This window comes from Rana temporaria, chromosome 6 (genome assembly GCF_905171775.1).
Source record: "Rana temporaria chromosome 6, aRanTem1.1, whole genome shotgun sequence".
In the NCBI taxonomy this organism is placed as follows: domain Eukaryota; kingdom Metazoa; phylum Chordata; class Amphibia; order Anura; family Ranidae; genus Rana; species Rana temporaria.
Window position 1 is genome coordinate 214,077,561 of NC_053494.1, and position 17,669 is coordinate 214,095,229.

Here is a 17,669-nt window from a genome sequence, read left to right on the forward strand (position 1 = left end):
AACTGAGCTCAGTGTCAGAAGGCCGGCCGAAATCAGAGTTCTCTGAAATCCATTTCAGCAAGAATTCACAGAGCACCTCACATGGTCACTGGGAATATTCTTCCTGAAAGTTGTTCTTTATAACTCCCCCTCTCGCTTCCTCATCACTATTTACATGGGGCAAAATTGAAACTGTTCTCTGACTGTAAAAAAGCAGTGTAATAAAGTATATTCCCAGATAGCAAGCAATATTGCTGCCAATTCAAAAATGACTTGCAATTGTGCAATAAACTTCTGAAGCTCGGCAAGTCCAGCAATTGGAGCTTGCCTAGCTTTAGAAGTTTGTTGCACAATTGCAACAAATGTCCGCATTCAGGGCCGCCATCAGGAATTATGGGGCCCCTTACACAGCTTCAGGCATGGGCCCCCTGGAGCAGAGAACCGGGGGGGGGGGTTCTGCCGCAAATTGAGAAGCGGGAGGGCCCTTTACAAAAAAAAAGAAGAAATAAAGAAATAAATATATAAAAAAAATTATAAAAAAAGGGGGGTTGTCATCCGGGGCCCTGGGGACCCCTGGACCACTAAAAAAAAAAAAAATTGTCCCTTTAATTAAAAATATATAAAAAAAATATATATATTTTTCCTATAAAAAATAAATAAATAAAAGGGGGGGTTGCCATCTGGGGCCCTGGGGACCTCCGGACACCTTACAGGTGTTCTGCTTGTACCCCCCTGATGGCGGCCCTGTCCGCATTGCATGACTCCAGATCAAATTAAGTTGTGTAATAGTCATCCCACCACAGGGGGGCACTGGGGTTGATTTACTAAAACTGGAGAGCGCCATACAGTGGAACCTCGGATTACGAGTATAATCCCTTCCAGGAGAATGCTCGTAATCCAAGGTACTCGCATATTAAAGCGAGTTTCCCCATTGAAGTCAATGGAAACGAAAATAATTTGTCATTTGACGGAGCGATCACGTGGTAAACGGCCGCTATCAGCGGCAATTCGTGATGCGCCGGGGTCGCTTTGTGAATGGGCGGCTGTCTTCTGGGACACACACAAGCTGCTAGAAGACAGCACTCCCAATTCCCCAGACAGGGCCGATCCTAGGGTTACAGGCACCTGGGTGCAGAAATATTTCTGGCACCCCCACATAGGCGTGGTCATTTTACTAACTCCTCCCCTCTACAAATGTTTCTATGGCAATGACTCAACCGCAGAGATGCTCCTCCCACAAAGTCTTCATTACCCTGGGATCCTTACATGATCTCTTAACAATAAACAAAATACAGGAAGAGAAGCAGAGTACTTTATTGGGACCCGGAAGGGGGGAGGGGCTCTCTGATGGACACAGAGAGGGCTTCTGCAGACATAGTACAGGAGATGGTGAGAGACTGCAGACATAGTACAGGAGATGGTCAGAGACTGCAGACATAGTACAGGAGATGGTCAGAGACTGCAGACATAGTACAGGAGATGGTCAGAGACTGCAGACATAGTACAGGAGATGGTCAGAGACTGCAGACATAGTACAGGAGATGGTCAGAGCCTGCAGACATAGTAAAGGAGATGATCATAGACTACAGACATAGTACAGGTAATGGTCAGAGACACATCAGTTCTGGACGGACACACCCCTATGCTCAGAACACTAGTTCTGGACGGACACAAACAAGGAGAGAAGGAGGGAGGGGAGAACTCTGCCACTTTGGCGCCCCCACCTCTGCAGGCGCCTGGGTGCAAAGCACCCTGTGCACCCCACCTAGGATCGGCCCTGTATCCAGAAGACAACGCGGGGAGGAGAAGAATGAAGACTACCGCGGAATAGGAAGTGGCAGATTAGGACGATCTGCCTAGCAACAGCCATTTCTGGTAAGTATAAAAAAATATAATTTTTTTCAGATTTTTATGAGCAGACATTTCACTATTTGTGAAGAAGCGGGTAACAATGAACATTACTCATCCTTTTTTTATTTTAGAATTTTTGATTTGGAATCTCTGCATTTCATTACCTTTTCCCCCGTTTCACTTTGGCAATGCAGCCTACAAGGTCAGATTTACAAAGAAAAAAAAAAAGAACCGGACAAAAAAGACAGGCTGAACATCAAAGCAACAAAATAGAGTGAAGTGTAGCAAATTGAAAAGCATTTAGTTGGCTGATCTGTATGAGAAATTACACATGAAAGGGAACCTGTTACGACACGGGCAATTAAAGCCTAATGTATGATGAAAGAGTTTACCTTTATCTATAGAAGTGCATGGAAAACCACCGGTAGATGTAGGCAGCTAAAGCCATATGCAAATCAACCTTTTATATATATATATATAAAATATATCTTGGTCCTTTTTAACCGCTTAAGGACCGCCGCACGCAGATTTAGGTAGACAGAATGGCAAATAGGTGTACAGGTATGTCCCCTTTAATTTGCCGTCATGTGGTCGCTCCCGTGCCGCTGGCGACTCGATTACTAGTAAAAAAAAAAATATTAATAAAAATGCTATAAAACTACCCCCTATTTTGTAGACGCTATGGGCCAGATTCTCAAAGGCGTTACGAAGGCGCAAAGCCATTTGCGCCGTCGTAAGTCCTCATCTGGCCCGGCCTATCTTAGAATCAGTTACGCATAAACATCCCTTAGATCTGACAAGCGTAAGGCTCTTACGCTGTCAGATCTTAAATGCATTTTTTTTTTTCCGCCGCTAGGTGTCGCCGACGTCGTTTTCCCTGTCGCTTATATAAATTAGCAATTTACGACGATTCCCGAACGTACGCGCGAACGACGCAGAGAATTTACGACGTTTGCGTAAGCGTAAACTTGCCCCTGCTAATATGAGGGGCAAGTTTACATAGGTCCGTCGTATGCCATGTTAAGTATGGCGTCGGGTCAGCGTCGGCTTTTTTCCATCGGTTACGTCGTTTTCCTAAGTCGTCCGCGAATACGACTTCACGTCAATGACGCACACGTCAGCGTCATTGACGTTTTCCGTCGTGAGCTGAAGCATGCGCACTGGGCTATTTTTCCGCCCGGCGCATGCGCATTTCAATCGGCGCGGGGGCGCGCTTAATTTAAATACAAGCCGCCCCCTTTGAATTACGCGGCCTTACGCTGGGCCAATTACACTACGCCGACGCAAATTACGGAGCAAGTGCTTGGAGAATACGGCACTTGCTCCAGTAAGTTGCGGCGGCGTAGTGTAAATGGCTTAGGCTACGCCGCCGCAGATTCTACAAGAATCTGGCCCTATAACTTTTGCACAAACCAATCAATAAACGCTTATTGCATTTTTTTTTTTTACTAAAAATATGTAGAAGAATACGTATCGGCCTAAACTGAGGACAAAATGTGTTTTTTTATATATTTTTGGGGGGATATTTATTATAGCAAAAAGTTAAAAATATTGGGCCAGATTCTCGTCCAACGTATCCGATTTACGCTACGCCGCCGCAACTTAGACGGACAAGTGCTGTATTCTCAAAGCACTTGCTCTGTAAGTTGCGGCGGCGTAGCGTAAATCGTCTGGAGTAAGCCCGCCTAATTCAAATTTGGATCAGGGGGGGCGTGTTTTATGTAAATGTACTGTGACCCGACGTGATTGACGTTTTTCCCGAACGGGGCATGCGCCGTCTGTGGAATTTCCCAGTGTGCATTGCTCCAAAGTACGCCGCAAGGACGTCATTGGTTTCGACGTGAACGTAAATGACGTCCAGCCCCATTCACGGTCGACTTACGCAAACAACGTAACTTTTTCAAATTTCGACGCGGAAACGACGGCCAAACTTAACATACGCTGCACTTATGCCACCATATAGCAGGGGTAACTATTAGCCGGGAAAAGCCTAACGTAAACGGCGTAACTTTACTGCATCGGCCGGGCGTACGTTCGGGAATATGAGTATCTACCTAATTTGCATACTCGATGCGGAATTCGGCGGAAGCGCCACCTATCGGCCAGCGTAAAAATGCAGTTGCTATCCGACGGCGTAAGAGACTTACGCCTGTCGGATCTAACAGATATCTATGCGTAACTGATTCTAAGAATCAGGCACATAGATACGACCGGCCGGACGCAGAGTTACGACGGCGTATCTCCTCTAAGAATCTGGGCCATTGTTTTTTTTTCAAAATTGTCGCTCTATTTTTGTTTAATAGCGCAAAAAATTAAAACCGCAGAGGTGATCAAATACCACCAAAAGAAAGCTCTATTTGTGGGGAAAAAAGGACGCCAATTTTGTTTGAGAGTCACGTCGCACGACCGCGCAATTGTCAGTTAAAAGGACGCAGTGCCGAATCGCAAAAAGTGGCCTGGTCTTTGACCAGTGAAATGGTCCGGGGCTGAAGTGGTTAAAACCCTGGAGACAAAAAAAATTAGAACAACAGTAAAAATAATTTTTGTCTATAGTCAGTCACTTCCAACTGAGTTACGGGCAGTCCCGAAATGGCCAGCAAAGTGTTTTCCATTCTTCTTGCGCACGTTAATGGGGAGGACAATCAATTTCTCATTAACGGTAGATATTTCAGTTTTATTCTCCAGCTCATTCCTACGTTAATTGCCGGTTTACGCCTTGCGCTGCGGATCCAGTCCCCGCTCAGCCGTTTCTGTAGTGCTCACGGAGCTTTTTTTTCGAGATCATCTCACACCTCATTATTCTATCATCCATCAGGATGGCTGTCAGACTGATTGTTTTTCCAATAAGACAATCTATGGAAATGAGGGTGACCTTCCCTCCGACTCGGAGACTGTTATTTTGTGACTATGACATAATGCGGTGAGTTTTATATTCAGGTGGGTTAGTTGATGAGTTCTTTTCAAAAACAATACACTTCACTGTATATGAAGCTGAACTCCAAGTAAGTATAAAAACAGGAATCTATCAGAATTGTTTATTCATTACAATGGTCATTGCAGCAGATATCACGCCTAATAGGCCTAGCTCAACACTGGGCTCTGTTCTCCAGTGTTCCTTCCGCTTTCCAGAGGCTTTTGTGCTATATTAATATATATTTATATTTATTTACCCTTTTCTAAAGTCTTCGGGGCAGTCCCATGACATGCATGGTCCTCTTCCTCCCTGGCTCTTCTCCAGTGGTGGGTAAACCTCAGCGATTCCAAGAGTAGTGCTTCCCTAGTCTTCAGGTCAATCCTATGACATGTACTGTATGGTCCTCCTTCTCCTTGGATTTTCTCCAGTGGTGGGCAAACCTCAGTGATCCCAAGAGTAGTACTGATATGATAACATTAGTGCTATCCTAGTCTTCAAGTCAGTCCTATGACATTTATGGTCCTCCTTCTCCTTGGATTTTCTCCAGTGATGGGCAAACCTCAGTGATCCCAAGAGTAGTACTGATGTGATAACATCAGTACTATCCTAGTCTTCAAGTCAGTCCTATGACATTTATGGTCCTCCTTCTCCTTGGATTTTCTCCAGTGATGGGCAAACCTCAGTGATCCCAAGAGTAGTACTGATGTGATAACATCAGTACTATCCTAGTCTTCAGGTCAGTCCTATGACATGTATGGTCCTCCTTCTCCTTGGATCTTCTCCAGTGGTTGGCAAACTTCAGTGGTGCCAAGAGTAGTACTGATGTGATAACATCAGTGCTTCCCTAGTCTTCAGGTCAATCCTATGACATGTACTGTATGGTCCTCCTTCTCCTTGGATTTTCTCCAGTGGTGGGCAAACCTCAGTGATCCCAAGAGTAGTACTGATATGATAACATTAGTGCTATCCTAGTCTTCAAGTCAGTCCTATGACATTTATGGTCCTCCTTCTCCTTGGATTTTCTCCAGTGATGGGCAAACCTCAGTGATCCCAAGAGTAGTACTGATGTGATAACATCAGTACTATCCTAGTCTTCAAGTCAGTCCTATGACATTTATGGTCCTCCTTCTCCTTGGATTTTCTCCAGTGATGGGCAAACCTCAGTGATCCCAAGAGTAGTACTGATGTGATAGCATCAGTACTATCCTAGTCTTCAGGTCAGTCCTATGACATGTATGGTCCTCCTTCTCCTTGGATCTTCTCCAGTGGTTGGCAAACTTCAGTGGTGCCAAGAGTAGTACTGATGTGATAACATCAGTGCTTCCCTAGTCTTCAGGTCAGTCTCATGACATGTATGGTCCTCCTTCTCCTTGGGTCTTCTCCATGGTTGGCAAACTTCAGTGGTGCCAAGAGTAGTACTGATGTGATAACATCAGTGCTTCGTCTTCAGGTCAATCCTATGACATTTATGGTCCTCCTTCCCCTCTGATTTTCTCCAGTGGTGGGCAATCCCCAGTGGTGCCAAGAGTAGTACTGATGTGATAACATCAGTGCTTCCCTAGTCTTCAGGTCAGTCTCATGACATGTATGGTCCTCCTTCTCCTTGGATCTTCTCTAGTTTCTGAAGTTTGCCAACCACTGGAGAAGATCCAAGGAGAAAGCGGACCATACATGTCATGGGACAGACCTGAAGACTAGGATAGTACTGATGTGATAACATCAGTGCTATGCTTGTCTTCAGGTCAGTCCCATGACATGTATGATCCTCTTTCTCCTTGAATATTCTCCAAGAAGGGTAAACTGCAGTGATACCAAGAGTAGTACTGATGTGATAACATCAGTGCTATCCTAGTCTTCAGGTCAGTCCTATGACATTTATGGTCCTCCTTCTTGGATTTTCTCCAGTGGTGGGTAATCCCCAGTGGTGCCAAGAGTAGTACTGATGTGCTTCCCTAGTATAAAGGTCAGTCCCATGACATGTATAGTCCTCTTCATCCTTGGATCTTCTCTAGTGGGGGAAAAACCTCAGGTATCCCAAGAGTAGTACTGATGTGATAACATCAGTGCTTCCCTAGTCTAAAGGTCAGTCCCATGACATGTATGGTCCTCTTTCTCCTTGGATCTTCTCCAGTGGTTGGCAAACTTCTGTGATACCAAGAATAGTGCTGATGTTATAACATCAGTGCTTCCCTAGTCTACAGGTCAATCCCATTACATGTATTGTCTTCTTCCTCCTTGGATCTTCTCTAGTGTGGGGAAAACTTCAGTGATCCCAAGAGTAGTACTGATGTGATAAAATCAGTGCTATCCTAGTCTTCAGGTCAGTCCCATGATATGTATGATCCTCTTTCTCCTTGGATATTCTTCAAGATGGGTAAACCGCAGTGATACCAAGAGTAGTACTGATGTGATAACATCAGTGCTATCCTAGTCTTCAGGTCAGTCCTATGACATGTAAGGTTCTCCTTCTCCTTGGATTTTCTCCAGTGATGGGCAAACCTCAGTGGTCCCAAGAGTAGTACTGATGTGATAACATCAGTGCTTCCGTAGTCTTCAGGTCAGTTCCATGACATGTATGGTTCTCTTTCTCCTTGGATTTTCTCCAGTGGTAGGCAATCCCCAGTGACGCCAAAAGTAGTACTGATATAATAACATCAGTGCTTCCCTAGTCTACAGGTCAATCCCATGACATGTAAGGTTCTCCTTCTTCTTGGATTTTCTCCACTGGTTGGCAAACTTCAGTGATCCCAAGAGTAGTACTGATGTGATAACATCAGTGCTTCCCTAGTCTACAGGTCAGTCCCATGACATTTATGGTTCTCCTTCTCCTTGGATTTTCCCCAGTGGTGGGAAAACCTCAGTGATCCCAAGAGTAGTACTGATGTGATAAAATCAGTGCTATCCTAGTCTTCAGGTCAGTCCCATGACATGTATGGTCCTCTTTCTCCTTGGATATTCTCCAATATGGGTAAACCGCAGTGATGCCAAGAGTAGTACTGATGTGATAACATCAGTGCTTCCCTAGTCTACAGGTCAGTCTCATGACATGTATGGTCCTCCTTTTTCTTTGATTTTCCCCAGTGGTGGGCAATCCCCAGTGGTGCCAAGAGTAGTACTGATGTGATGACATCAGTGCTTCCCTAGTATAAAGGTGAGTCCCATGACATGTATAGTCCTCTTCATCCTTGGATCTTCTCTAGTGGGGGAAAAACCTCAGGTATCCCAAGAGTAGTACTGATGTGATAACATCAGTGCTTCCCTAGTCTAAAGGTCAGTCCCATGACATGTATGGTCCTCTTTCTCCTTGGATCTTCTCCAGTGGTTGGCAAACTTCTGTGATACCAAGAATAGTGCTGATGTTATAACATCAGTGCTTCCCTAGTCTACAGGTCAATCCCATTACACGTATTGGCCTCTTCCTCCTTGGATCTTCTCTAGTGTGGGGAAAACTTCAGTGATCCCAAGAGTAGTACTGATGTGATAACATCAGTGCTTCCATAGTCTTCAGGTCAGTCCCATGACATGTATGGTTCTCCTTCTCCTTGGATTTTCCCCAGTGGTGGGAAAACCTCAGTGATCCCAAGAGTAGTACTGATGTGATAACATCAGTGCTTCCCTAGTCTTCAGGTCAGTCCAATGACATGTATGGTTCTCTTTCTCCTTGGATTTTCTCCAGTGGTGGGCAATCCCCAGTGACGCCAAAAGTAGTACTGATGTAATAACATCAGTGCTTCCCTAGTCTACAGGTCAATCCCATGACATGTATGGTCCTCTTTCTCCTTGGATCTTCTCCACTGGTTGGCAAACTTCAGTGATCCCAAGAGTAGTACTGATGTGATAACATCAGTGCTTCCCTAGTCTACAGGTCAGTCTCATGACATGTATGGTCCTCCTTCTCCTTGGATTTTCCCCAGTGGTGGGAAAACCTCAGTGATCCCAAGAGTAGTACTGATGTGATGTAGGTGCTGCCATTGTCTTTAGGTTAGTCCCATGACATTACAGTATATAAGAAAACAGTGCAGCGCAAGACCAAAATTAATTAATAAGTGAAAATCAATAAAGTCCAAAAGGATTGAAGATCCAATCAGGCACTTCCTAGGATTCTTCACCAAGTGAAATTGAGCACACCAAACTTATGAGTGATCCCTCCACCAGTGAAACGATGTGTTTTGCTCGTCGAGTTTCTCGGTCGTGTGTACGGGGCCATCGTTTTGCTTGTCGAGTTTCTCATTCGGCTGTCAAAAAACTTGTTGAGCCAAATTTCCCCATTGCCCAACAAGGAAATAGAGAACATGCTCTCTATTTGGCTCGACGAGTTTCCCGACGGGTTTCTCGGCGAAAAGTGTACACACGACCGGTTTTCTCGGTTTCTTGCTGGATTCTGCCGAGAAAACCGGTCATGTCTACGGGGCCTCAGATCTTCCGCTGGACAAGGATAATTTAATACTGTATAAAAGAGCACAGGCTACTCACATTTAGCCAAAGAACATCAGGCATTTAAAATACAACCAGGGCATCGAATCACAAGGTCGGATGGTTAGGCTCTCAAACGGCAGCGAGCGTCATAAAATTTCAGGCTCCCATCCCCCGGACGCGTTGCGTGTTACAACTTCCTCAGCGGGTCCCATGACATGTATGGTCTACATCCTCCTTATATTTTCTCCAGTGGTGGACAATCTTCTGTGATGCCAAGAGTAGAACAGATGTGATATATACAGTGGGCTGGATTCAAGAAGCAATTGCGCCTGTGTAACCATAGTTACACAGGCGCAATTGCTTACTTGCCCCGGCGTAACGAATGCTCCTGATTCAGGAACCTCGTTACGCCGACTGCAGCCTAAGATATGCGCGGCATAAGGCTCTTATGCCTGCATATCTTAGGCTGCAATCTTGCGATGGCCGCTAGGTGGCGTTCCCGTTGTGCTCAGCGTATAGTATGCAAATTGCATACTAACGCCGATTCACAACGTTGCGCGAGCCCTGCGTACGCAGTTTACGTCGTTTCCGTACGGCGTCTTTCGCGTAAGGCTGCCCCTGCTATTAGCAGGGGCAGCCAATGTTACGTATACCCGTCGTTCCCGTGTCGCAAAATTTAAATTTTACGTAGTTTGCGTAAGTGATTCACTTTGAAGCAAATGACGTCCTTGCGACGTCATTTGCCGCAATGCACGTCGGGAAAGTTTCCCGACGGAGCATGTGCTCTACGATCGCCGCGGGAACGCGCCTAATTTAAATGATTCCCGCCCCCTACGGGATAATTTAAATTGCGCGCGCTTACGCCGGGCAATTTTAAAGAGCGCACACGCAATTTACGGAGCTACTGCTCCGTGAATCGCGGGTAGCGCAGTAAATTTGCGGGGGCGCAGGGCAAAAACGTTGCCCTGCGCCTCCGCAAAAAAAGCGCAAAGGTACCTGAATCCAGCCCAGTATATATATATATTGTAGTTTTTATTTTATTTTATATAATATAATTTTTTTTGCTGGTGAAGTGACCGTTTAAATGTGTTCTTGCTGCAAATATACTATACCGATTCCCTTCAAAGAACCACTTGTTTTTTACAATGTTGCTCCCTTTCAGTGAGCTGTCCTTTTATATGCTTATTTTACTTTTTATGTGCTCAGCTATGCTTGAATCAGGATTCCCTCGTCATTTTCTGCACAGAAATTTCCTTTTGCGATGCTATTTCACGCTCCGATAAGCCTCCTTATTAACTAGCGTCCGACTTCCTGATCTATGGAACAATTGGGAAGCAGCACCTAAAGAGTGTCCATCTATCTTCTTCCAAGGTAATAGCTTCCGCGAGCTTATCCCAAGCGCGGCATGGTAATTACCGCCAAAGACTCGCCAGCATGCGGATGTCAGCGTGGGCATAATCCTCTTCTGATTAGAAACTCTTTTTTTTTTTCATGTAGTTAATAAATAAATCTTGCCTGCGACAGGTAAAGAATCTGAAGTGAGGCGGCTCTGATTGCGATCTTTCAGATCTCTCTTTCTCGCTGTATTTTTAGCTCTGGGGGAAATTTTCGCACATTAACTTGATTGTTTGGAAAATCGCTTTGAGAATGGAGAGCGAGGCAGATGACGTAAGTTTGCCGCTATTAGAGTGTTGCACATTTCCAGGCTGGTACTTGGAATTCCAGAGATAATCTTTAGAAAAATAACTACACTCACCGGTTACTTTATTAGGTACAGTTGGTTGATAACACAAATTGCTAATCAGCCAATCACATGGCAGCAACGCAATGCATTTAGGCATCTAGACGTGGTGAAGACAACTTGCTGAAGTTCAAACTAAGCATCAGAATGGGGAAGAAAGGGCATTTAGGTGACTTTGAACGTGGCATGGTTGTTGGTGTCAGACGGGTTGGTCTGAGTATTTCAAAAACTGCTGATCTACTGGGATTTTCACACACAACCATCTCTCAGGTTTACAGAGAATGGTGGAAAAAAGAGAAAATATCCAGTGAGCGGCAGTTGTGTGGAGGAAAATGCTTTGTTGATATCAGAGGTCAGAGGAGAATGGGCAGACTGATTCCAGATGATAGAAAGGCAACAGTAACTCAAATAACCTCTAGTTACACCCAAGGTATGCAGAATACCATCTCTGAACACATAACACATCCAACCTTGAAGCAGATGGGCTACAGCAGCAGAAGACCACACCGGGTGCCACTCCTGCCAGCAAAGAACAGGAAACTGAGGCTACAATTTACACAGGATCACCAAAATTGGACAATAGATTGCAGTTGCTGACCTTTTAAAGGCATAATGGCGCCAAGTAGAGCTAGCGTGCACGCACATGCACCCACTGCACACACGCGTGTGCAATTAACGCACGTGCGCCAGCGCACAGGCACCGATGGATGCTGTTGCCTTTTCTGCTCAGCAGCACGTATGCACGTGTGCGCATGCGTGCACGCAACAGCCTTCTTCCTATACAAGCAGGTCCCTGACAATAATTGTGGGCATGTGAAGCCCAATCGATACCTCTTCCTGGATAACCATAGGAGAGGTGCATGCTGGGTAACCACCTCGATCTCGTGCATGCACGATTCACCGGCGGCCGTAGCGCCGATTGTTTCTAAAGTTGCCATAACAATGGGCGGCGACGGAGTTAGGTCCCGCCCCGTTGTTATGGCAACATAGGTAAACACATCTCGGCGCTGTGTTCCGCCCCAAAATCGTGTCATTTCCTGCCAGGAAGTAACGCGATTTTTGATCACAGTACTGCCCACAGACTCCTGGGAAATAATGACACATCATTTCCCAGGAGCACAGGAGAGGGAGGAAGTGACAAAGAGCTCTGCGGACCAGGAAGTGGCAGATTAGGAGCCACCACCTAGCAACAGGGCGATTCTGGTAAGTACAATTTTTTTTTTCCTCCAAATGTTTTTTTTTTATACAGTAAGTCTGATTAAAAAAAAAAAAAATTCAGGGTGGAACTCCGCTTTAACACTCACATTCAAATCCATTACTTTCCTCTGGACTCAGGAAAGTTGCACAGTACAAGTGGCTGCCTTCCTGGCAAGAGGTTCTCTCAAGCCTCGTACACACGCTCGGTTTTCTCGGCAAGAACCAGCAAGAAAACTGCTGGCAGAGCCGAGTAAACGGTTTCTCGCCTGGAAATCTGGCTAGAATCTCGGCGAGAAAAATAGAGATCCTGCTCTCTATTTTCTTGTCGAGATTCTTGTCGGCCTGTTTCCCGAGGAGAAACCCGAGCGTGTGTATACTTACCTGTCGCCGTAGAAACCCGCGCATGCTCGAAATGACTTTGACGCATGCGCGGTAGCTTCCACGGCATAGGTACGGTGAAGCAAGATGGCAGCGACGTCATCGAATGTGACGAGCGCATGCACGTCGTACGCGATGACGTCACCGCGTTCTTGCCTTTCAGTAGAACCGCGGTTCTTTTGAAAGGTCTGTGTGTACACTAGTAGCTAGATTCAGGTATGTCGGCGTAATTTTGAGGCGGCGTAGCGTATCGCATATACGCTACGTTGCCGTAAGTCAGAGAGGCAAGTGCTGTATTCACAAAGCACTTGCCTCCTAATTTACGGTGGCGTAGCGTAAATGGGCCGGCGTAAGCGCGCCTAATTCAAATGATGAACAGGGGGGCGTGTTTTATGTTAATGACTAGTGACCCGACGTGAGTGACGTTTTTAACGAACGGCGCATGCGCCGTTTGTGGACATATCCCAGTGTGCATTGCTCCAAAGTACGCCGCAAGGACGTATTGGTTTCGACGTGAACGTAAATTACGTCCAGCCCCATTCACGGACGACTTACACAAACGACGTAAAATTTTCAAATTTTGAGGCGGGACCGACGGCCATACTTAAAATTGGCTAGGCCAGCTATTTGTTCGACTAACTTTACGCCGGAAAAAGCCTTACGTAAACAACGTAAAAAAATGCGCCGGGCGCACGTACATTTCTGAATCAGCGTATCTAGCTCATTTGCATATTCTACGCCGAAACTAAACGGAAGCGTCACCTAGCGGCCAGTGTAAATATGCACCCTAAGATACGACGGCGTAACAGACTTACGCCGCTCGTATCTTAGCCTAATTTAAGCGTATCTGGTTTCCAGAATACGCTTAAATTTAGGACGGCGTAGATTCAGAGTTACGACGGCGTATCTATTGATACGCCGGTGTAACTGTCTCTGAATCCAGCTATAGGTCAGCAAGAGATTCTGGCCACGAATATCGTCTGGAAAAACAACGTTTTTTTTTCTCCTGAAGAGTTTCTTGCCCGTGTGTACGAGGCCTGAGAGCCCAGATCCAGATCCAGGGGATTATGGGAACATTTTATCAAAACAGTGAATAAAGTGGACTTTCAGCCTGTAGCATAGTTGGAATTTTTCCCAGAGAATGTAATGGATTTTACTTTATCCTTTTAGACAAGAGCAGAGTAAAGAGCTTTTTATTATTTACTTATGTTTATGTTTTATTTATGTTTTTTTTTTTTTTTTACCACAAACCTATCATGGTGCAACCACTATCTTTAGAAGTGTTCTTAGTCGCACTAAAGATTATTTAAATGCAGAATTCTGTAATAGAAGGCTAAGTCCATATCCAACCATCACTCACCCGTTGTGCTGCATTTAAATTACTTCATGAATTTTGCCTACTTGTAACTGTTTTTCAGCTTTTTTTTCTTAATGGGTGTTTCAAATGCATGAAAACATCAAAGTGTAGCGGGAGGATGGTGGGATTGGTCGCATGGGGTGGCACGCTGAAGGGACGGAAATGAGAAACTTGAGAAAGTTGAAAAAGTTGACGTGCTTTGGAAATTGGTGAGGATTATTGTCACTTTATTTTTACATATATATTTATATATATATATATTTTATATATATATATACACTATGGCCCGGATTCACAAAGCACTTACGCCGACGTATCTCGAGATATGCTGCGTAAGTGTAAATATGAGCCGTCGTATCTGTGCGCCGTGCCCACAAAACTAGATACGCCTGAAAATAGGTTTCCTACGACCGACGTAACTTGCCTACGCCGGCGTATCGTAGGCGCATATTTACGCTGGGCGCATTTGCCGCTCACATGGATTTTCTATGCACATATGCAAATGAGGGAGATACGCCGATTCACGAACGTACTTGCGCCCGGCACATAATATACGCGGTTTGCGTAAGTCTGTATTAATGATGAATCCTTATGTCATACACAGACCACTACATGTATTAAAGGAACAGGAATATTATGCAAGCCCTGACGAAGCACATCTAGTGCGAAACTAGTTGGCAAACTCGCATCAACTTTCCTTTAAATAACCTGTCTCCCCTTTACCTTGTTTATCATGAAAATGTGGTTTTGATCATATATATCTCATTATGTCAATAACTGTATGAAATATGATATTTTATATTTATATAATTAAATTATTTTTGATACTACTAAAAACCTTGTGTTTTGTGCGCCTACCTTAGATACCAAGAGCAACACACCTCACATTAAAAATCCCTATATTCGGAGAGGAATTGTCTTCACCTGATATATGCTGACCCCTTTTTATTTTCTGGTTTGCGTAAGTCGTACGTCCGGCGTAAAGTTATTCCCCATATAGGAGGCGCAAGTCATGCAAAGGTATGGACCAGGGAACACAGCCGTCGTATTTTACGTAGTTTACGTAGTACGTGAATAGGGCCAGGCGTAAGTTACGTTCACGTCGTAGGCAGTGATCCGTCGTATCTTAGGGAGTGGTTCTGACGTGATTCTGAGCATGCGCACAGGGATGTGGCCACGGGATGGCGCATGCGCCGTTAGTTTTAAGTACTTCTATGGCGCTTGGCCCTTGATTTGCATGGGGTCACGCCTCATTAGCATGGCTCACGCCCACTTCCACCTACGCTGTCTTACGCCGAGGAAACCCAGCGTAGATTTGAGAGCGAGTGGGAGCGAGTACATTGTGAATACTGTGCTTGCCTCTCCGCGCTGCGCCGGCGTAACGTATATTAGATGCGCTACGCCGGCATTAATATGCGCCAATGTATTTGAATCCGGGCCTATATTGCTGAAAAGCCACTTTTGCACAGTACTGTGGATATATACAATATATTACCAAAAGTATTGGGACGCCGGCCTTTACACGCACATGAACTTTAATGGCATCCCAGTCTTATGCCGCGTACACACGACCGTTATTCATGTCATGGAAAAAAACAAAGTTTTTCTCGACGTGATTCTTGTCAAGCCTGCCTTGCCTACACGCGATCGTGAAAATAAAAAATGCCCGAGCAAAGCGCGGTGACGTACAAAACATACGACGGCACTATAAAGGGGAAGTTCCATTCGATTGGCGACACCCTTTTGGCTGATTATGCAAATTTCCCCTTCTCATAACTTGCTTTTGAGCATGCGTGTTTTTTTCCCTGTCGGTAAAGCCTACACACGACTGTTTTTCACGACATGAAAAACGTTGAGAAAAAATAGAGCAGGTTCTAAATTTTTAATGCCCATTTTTCACGTCGAGAAAAATTCTCTGGAGCCTACACACGACCGTTTTTAATGACCAATTGAAAAAATTGCATTTTTCTCGCCATGAGAAACGTTGTGTGTACGAGGCATTAGTGTTTTTATATATATATACACACACACACACACACACAGGGCCAGATTCACGTAGCCCGGGCGCAGCGTAACGTAACCGATTTAGGTTACACCGCCGCAAATTTTCTGTCTAAGTGCCCGATCCACAAAGCACTTACCTGGAAATTTGCGGCGGTGTATCCTAAATCCGTCCGGCGCAAGGCGGGCCAATTCAAATGGGGCGGTACCATTTAAATTAGGCGCGCTCCGGCGCCGGACGTACTGCGCATGCTCCCGATGCAAATTTCCCGACGTGCTTTGCGCGAAATTACGACGCGCCAACGTTTTGTGAATCGCGACGTGAATAAAAGACTTGCGCCGGGAAAACATTTTTTTAAAAAAAATTCAAAAGTGACGCGGGAAAGACGGGTATACTTTTACACGGTGTACTAATTTTACACTTTGTAAAAGGTGCCCTTTTTTTCACGTCGCGATTCACAAAACGTCGGCGCGTCGTAATTTCGCGCAAAGCACGTCGGGAAATTTGCGTCGGGAGCATGCGCAGTACGTCCGGCGCGGGAGCGCGCCTAATTTAAATGGTACCCGCCCCATTTGAATTGGCCCGGACGGATTTAGGATACACCGCCGCAAATTTCCAGGTAAGTGCTTTGTGGATCGGGCACTTAGACAGAAAATTTGCGGCGGTGTAACCTAAATCGGTTACGTTACGCTGCGCCCGGGCTAAGTGAATCTGGCACTTTATTCTTACCTACAAACGTGCCCTACACTGCTGGGGTGTGTACGGGGGTGAAGGGGGTGCTTTTGAAAAAATAAATGTTTTTCCTATTTTTATTTGTTTTATTACACTTATTTTTATTTTATTTTTTATTGTAGTTATTGAATCACTAAAAATGATTATTACACCAAATTTTAGCAAGTTATACTTTTCTTCTATAAAATTTCAATTCACAAACGTAAATGTAATTTAAATTTTTTCACGTAAAAAAGGAACATTAATTTGCTGAAAGCCCCGTTTTCTCCTAAATTGTTATTTTCGCTTGTGAAGTGTTATTTTGTCACCTCCTCTAACAGCTCCTTTCCTTCTCCCCTCTGTAGACAGAAGTCTCCCTGAAGCTGGTGAGATTTTTCAGGGTGATAACCTGTGTGACGGTCTTTTGTGAACTGACTTTTCCAATTATTTTATCACATGGGATGAGAAAGTAACACTGACAGGGATACGGAATAAAACATCAAGCCTGGGACTTTTTTAGACACCGACAAAGGCAATAATAATAAAAGCTACAAAATCACTTTATTTAACCACTTATCCCCTGGACCATATTGCTGCCCAAAGACCAGAGCACTTTTTGCGATTCGGGACTGCGCTGCTTTAACTGACAATTGCGCGGTCGTGCGACGTGGCTCCCGAACAAAATTGGCGTCCTTTTTTCCCCACAAATAGAGCTTTCTTTTGGTGGTATTTGATCACCTCTGCGGTTTTTATTTTTTGCGCTATAAACAAAAATAGAGCGACAATTTTGAAAAAAATGAATATTTTTTACTTTTTGCTATAATAAATATCCCCCAAAAATATATAAAAAAACATTTTTTTTCCTCAGTTTAGGACGATACGTATTCTTCTACATATTTTTTGTAAAAAAAAAATCGCAATAAGCGTTTATTGATTGGTTTGCGCAAAAGTTATAGCGTTTACAAAATAGGGGGTATTTTTATGGCATTTTTATTAATATATATTTTTTTACTAGTAATGGCGGGGATCAGCGTTTTTTTTTTTCGGTACTGCGACATTATGGCGGACACTTCGGACACATTTTTGGGACCATTGGCATTTTTATAGCGATCAGTGCTATAAA